This window comes from Diorhabda carinulata, chromosome 3, assembly GCF_026250575.1.
Source record: "Diorhabda carinulata isolate Delta chromosome 3, icDioCari1.1, whole genome shotgun sequence".
Taxonomy (NCBI): domain Eukaryota; kingdom Metazoa; phylum Arthropoda; class Insecta; order Coleoptera; family Chrysomelidae; genus Diorhabda; species Diorhabda carinulata.
This window is the reverse complement of record NC_079462.1, coordinates 29998030-30004338: the sequence shown is the minus strand read 5'-3', so window position 1 is coordinate 30004338 and position 6309 is coordinate 29998030. Positions and strand designations below refer to the sequence as shown.

The following is a 6309-nucleotide window of genomic DNA, read 5'->3' as shown; positions in this document are numbered from 1 at the left end:
GTTTTGGAATCAGATTTCGTTCATCCCATAAATTCTTAATAGGATTTAAGTCTGAGCTACGCGCAGGCCAATCCCTAGCGGTAAACCACTGCTGTGCAGAACCTGCAGTATGTGGACAGGTAGTGTCCTGGATTAGAATGAAGTTTTGACCTAGGAAACATCGTGACCTCCTAAAATGGTTAATGCGTTAATCCCCTCGCTCCAAGCCAATTTCAATAATAAGTTTCTTCCGGTACTGATCATCGATGAAAGATACCAGTCTCTGGTATCTGGTCAGTTTCTACTAGAAACTGACCTTCCGAATACCTGCCTACATACACATACACACACCACAGGCACGTTAAATTCTTTTTCAATGAAGACGTGAGGATCCTGGTCGTTCGAATACAAGCAGTTATGCCGATTGATCGTACCGTTCAACTTGAAGGTTGCTTCATCCGACTAAAAAACGGAATGCTGAAGCTGCTGAGGTACATAAACTCGATAGTGCACGCATTTCAGCATTTGTCATTGAGAAAGATCGGATATTTAAAGTTCTCCCGGTAGAAGCACTGCAGATAGCTTCGGTTGCTCAACTAACGCCAGCGCCTTTGTTTTCGTATTTTCATTAGTTGTCATAGATACCGGTCGTCCGAAATTCGGCGCGTCGGCAACAGAGCCCGTTCCTAAGAAATTCTGGTACGGAGAATGTTGTTGAAATTCAGTAAAGATAGTTGCGTAACAAAAAACACTCTTTCTATAAGCGTGAACTTTTTTCGAGAGCGTTGCCTGACTTATACCGACGATGTACAGTTACATGGATTGCTACTCCTCCTATTCTCTTCAAGAGAAAAATATTGGCAGACATTCATTAGGATTAACGTCAACCAGTGAGGGTTTTCAATTCTCAAAAACAGAAATTCAATTTTTAGAAAAATATATTCTACTTCATGCATTAAGATGCCTTTTGCATTTAAATTATTAAAAGAGAATGGAACTATAACTTCCTGATTCTTTTTTTTTTTGTATTTAGTAACAAGTTTCAACTCTTAGGGGCATTGAAAATGCTTCTCGATTATTCATTAAAAGTTACGATCGCAAAAATTAGATCACTACAATTAAAGTCTATTGAAAACTATTATTACATATGACACAGTAAAATGGCGAAAGCTAATAGTGAAAACCAATTTTCCCATCAAACCGATCTCGTATTTGTATAAAATGAAAATGGTGATAACTCCACCCACCCATACAGTACACCCACAGTAGCAGAATAATAAGAAAAAAATTAATTAAAATGTATTGTACTTCCTACATTGATAATAAAATGAATTGTCGATCAAAAAGCATGTTGTAATTATTTGATAGATCTCAAAAAATGATGAAGTGCTTGCTATTCTTTTTATTTTTGGTAAGATTCACTTATAATTAAATATATTGGAAAAAATGATTCTAATTTCTATAATTGATCATAGTTTTACTTTTTTGTCAATCATCTTATAGTTATTTCCATCTCAGCTCTCTATTGGGCTTATTCGACAGGTTTAGTGGAAGAAATGAAAACAAATTTCTTGTTCAACCTTCATAGACAATGCTGCAACTAAATAGAGAGCTATAGGTACTAAAGTAAAGCCTCTATCAGCTAGAGCAAAGTACGCCTAAGAGGATAAATGAACAGCCCAGGCAATTAGAGCTACCCATTTATTTCCTCCCAATTTCGAAATAACTCATCACTTGCTTTCTCTGGAAGGTTGAAACATACAAATCACAGATTCCAAAACTTATCATCAGCTATGATTCTGAGAAAAGTTTTCAAGAAAATTATTTTCATTAGAGTGATCATTTCATTTTTAAATAAATCCTAATTTCTGCTCTATCATAATCAATTGCAGTTATTCAGTAATACAAAGTTATAATTTATTAGGTTTTTTGGGGGAGAATTTTTTTTATATCTTCCCGAAATATTTGGAAAATTATAAACAGTGCTAATAACTGCATAAAGCAAATAAACAATCTATATTAGTTTGAAACCCAGAGTAAAACTCAACTATTAAATAATAAACTCACTAGTAAATGTACTAAGAAAACTGCGTTATTTTGTACTTTTTTCGTTCATTTTCAGGGGTTTGCTTGTCTCTTTTCAGCTGAGGAACAACAATCACATGACTTTATCGAGTTTATCGACTACGTACTTGGTAGGAATGCGGATGGTAAAGGTGTTGATCATGGATTTGATATTATAGTCAATGGAAATAGAAGATACGTCATTCCAAAAAAAGTGTTAAATATAAAACGACAGTAATTCAATTTCAATATTTTTATTAGCGAAAACTTTAGAATGAAATTTTATTGAAATACAAGGCTGTATATAAACTATTAAAATAGTAGTAGTAATTATATTTTAATATATGGAACGCACCTTGTACTTCAACAAAATTTTTCTTATTATCGGCGACTACAGTTCAAAATACTTGATATCTCATAAATACTGGAGATTGCCAATATTCACGTTTCCTAATTAAAATAATCATAAAAAAAGAGAGCCTTGATTTTCGAAGTAAAGCCCTTCGTATTCTATTACTTTTACCCAACATCAGCAGACTTTGAGACCTTGGTAAAACAACTATTTGAGCTTAGATGCATTTTCAACCTTTGGATCCCCTTTGGATTTAAATTTTTTTCCAAAGTAGAATCTCAATAAATAGTAATCTGACGTTCTAAGGTCTAGACTAAATGCTGGTTGTGGCTGAATATGTCAGCATTTATAAATATAAGCTGGAAAATATATTTGCGCTTACAGTAAAACATTCTCAATCAAATTTCAGCCATTTTAAACGCTTAGGTTCTGCTTGACAATCGTATGAATGAGTCGTTGTGAAAATTTTACTGATAATGGAAATCATAAATTTCCGCAAACTTTTGAGCGCTTGAATTGAAACGTAATCGTATGACGACTGATGACGAGCATTCGGAACAGCCAAAAATAGCGATTACCAGCGTATCATTGAAAAAAATCATCGAAGGATTAAGGTTGGAAGGATAAAAGATGCTATCGGCATATCAGAAGACCTCATATACTAATGAAGAATATGTACCAGGCCCTATTGACACGGTTTAAGCAGAATAAGTCGAGTTGTTGCCTCGATTTATAACTGTATATAAAACCTGGATCCACTACTACACACCTACAACGAAAATCAGTTAAGACAGATGGTTGCATAGTTGCTTGATAGGATAAGAGGTGAAATAGCAAAAAAGTGGCCGAATTTGAAGCTAAATCAAGTGCTTTTTCATCAGGTCAACACACCTTCTCAAAATGTAAGGCTACAACTTACGAATTGCTTTTCGATTTGATTGATGACACACCGTATTTACTAGAATCGGCCCGTAGTGACTTTTTTGTTCCTTTGTGAGCAAATGCGGCACCCACTTTGCGCACAGCTTTCTCATGTCCAAATTTTCAGTTAATTTGTAATGTACTATGTTTGTTAGGTCTTCACAGGTCGTACAGACTGGTTTAAACTCTGTTACCCAATATTTTACTATTTATAACGAAGGTTTTAGTATTAGTTGGGCTAAGTCCTCTCAAATGAAAGTATTGTATCACATACCGATGATTAATTTTCTCTGTTTACAAATTCACTGAAAACGCTTACTATTGATGGTTGCCAAACAAATACTAATCAACGTGGCGTCTTCAAACTTCAAACATATGCTGTATAGTCTATGTACTTTCTAATACAGTGGTATTTTTCAAGAAGCTACCGCCATCTTAAGGTCAGGCCAGGTACTTCCTTCCTCGTAGTCTGTATATTTTAAAGCATTTGATAGCGACGTAATAAGTAGTGCTTTCCAAGATTTGAACTGCAATATTTTCATCAGTATAATATTTTGACTTTAATTTAATTTTATTGAATGGATTTATTTCATATATAATTAATATTTTTAATTAATATTTTTTAGCAACTTTAATTTTGTGCAACTACCAGGTCAGAATGAATATATCCCAATAGCATGAGGTAAGATTTAAAAATGTTATTACACTCTCTGTAATAATTCAAATAATAATTTTAACTATACACTTTTGCTTTGTTTCAGAAGTTTCGTGAGTTTCAGATGATTCCTAAAAGAAATGTTGGAGCATTCAACCTAAATTAAAAAAAACACTATGTTGTTTGAATAAATATTTTGTAAATCCATATTTTTCATTGTTTTCCTCACAAAAACAAACATTTTCTGGATATGCTTGCAGCACGGTCTCTCCTTCTTCTACACATTTCTGCTATATGGAACAAAGCTACTCAATTTACCGGTTTACTCTATTAAACGGACATGTGATGAATTTGTGATCTTAACTTAAGATATAATGATGCAAAAACATATTTCTTATATCAACAATGTTCTCTTTATATTACAAAGGAAAGTGGTACAAATTACATAAATTCCTATGCCGTGTACAACTCTTAACTATGTGGAATCGTAGAAAGAAGACTGCTGTAGATAATGGACAAGTTTTTATTCAAAATTTATCACAAGTGTCTTTTATTCTACTTTCACAGCAGATCCCTCGCCCAACAATGCTGCTAGCATGCTATCTTGAAAGAAACGTGTCTTCACCAAAAGCAAATAATTGGATTTACCAGAGAATCTCAAATTTATTTGATTCTACGGAATTCTAGTTCCAAAATCGATAAAAAATCACATTAATAAGTTAAGCCTCCATTCTAGTGGAGCTGAAAAAAACGAAAAATGATTTTGTGGTCTGATAAAGTCTAAAATCCGATCCTTATTAATTAACACAAATTCTTATTTAACACATGCAAGGTACTGTACAAATTGTGTGGAGAGGTTCATGTAAGATCTGAATATGAGTCTATCAGACTCAATTTTTATTGCATATACGCGATTGAACTCGCAAAAAATCATGACCAAGTCCATATATATTACTAATGGCGCGCTATCTCGGTTCTAGTTATCTGGGTAAGCCCCTCCTTGATCTCCCTTGTCATACCCATAGAGGTCCTCAAAAATTGGAAAAAATTTTGGAGGTCTTCTACTATATCTAATTTCACTATACAACAATTTTTTATTCATATCGAAAGTTCAACAATGAATTGTATAAAGAAAATCTCATTGATTAATTGAGATACTTCGTGACGTGAGAAATATTTCTTATAGATTAATAGAGTATGGCTTCAGTTGGACTAAATTATCCAACTATGGAGGTATGTAGATAGAATATGTACAATACGAGTATTAAAGATAAAAATATTGAACTAGTTATTGCTATATATTTAGGCACTGATACTAGAGAAGAATTAGACAACGGCCATTCACAAACAGATCTAGAAAGAAAAAAATTGAATCCTAGATTACTTCACACAACAACAAAATTCGAAGCAATTCTTTGAACTCTTGATTATTCACTCAGCTGCCTGCTTTTTTGTGTTGTTTATACAAGAAATAGATCCGAATTTTAATGAAAAGTTCAGCAGTTATAGCTATATGGTGATTATTTCGTTAACACAGAGTGAAAGCCTCAACTCGTGATGTTGCTCAAGCTCACATAGCTCAATTCACAGATTACCACAGGGATCACTCTTCGATTTGTCTTTGATCTTAAATTATATGATACCTATAAATGTACCAGGCCTGGTAGCATACAGTACGGCAGGGTTTTGAGAAATCCAAATCTATTCATGCAAATGCAACAACATTGCAAACCTATTCCAAATTCTATTACATAAAGAAACTCTGGTTCTACTAGATTGGCTCAACACTCCAACAGATTGTAACCTTGATGATATTGCAGTTGTAAAGTTCAATAGGCTTGTTGAGAATTCATTAGTACAAGAATTATTCAAAGGGATTCAAGAGAATCCATGGTGGATGATAATGTTGTAGCAGCACTATTTTTTAAATGGATTTTTTCCCTTACGGTCTAAACGTTTTTTTTTCTCCAATAATAATTATTTCAAATATTGTAACATAATTTGTATCAATTTAAATAATGGGTCTAAATTGTTTGGGAATCTCTGATGTAAACTAATTAAGCAATCTCTTAATTTGGTATGTTTATCAGTTTAATACATAATCATTAATTAAATTTCAAAATCTAAAAGTTTTTTCATACCCGCTTATTAAGGAAATGTGGTAATTTGCGCGCATTTCAACGATGTATTTCATACGTTTTGCCATCTTATCAAATTATGATTATCACCTGTCACATTGTTCAGCTGTTTCGCATTCTTCAGAAACTACCGTTGAATTACTAACTCTATAATTTTTTCCACGCATTTTCACGCGATTTGTTACGTTGTATGTACATTA

General features: G+C 33.1%; 1 long non-coding RNA gene across 1 annotated transcript; it reads left to right on the top strand.

Moving 5' to 3' along the window:
* The first annotated feature begins 1284 nt into the window (after positions 1-1284).
* LOC130891744 (uncharacterized) lies at positions 1285-4178 on the top strand. The gene is made up of 4 exons (XR_009058946.1): positions 1285-1390; positions 2102-2277; positions 3943-3998; positions 4078-4178. It is a non-coding gene; the product is annotated as an uncharacterized LOC130891744 (long non-coding RNA).
* Positions 4179-6309: the final 2131 nt, after the last annotated feature.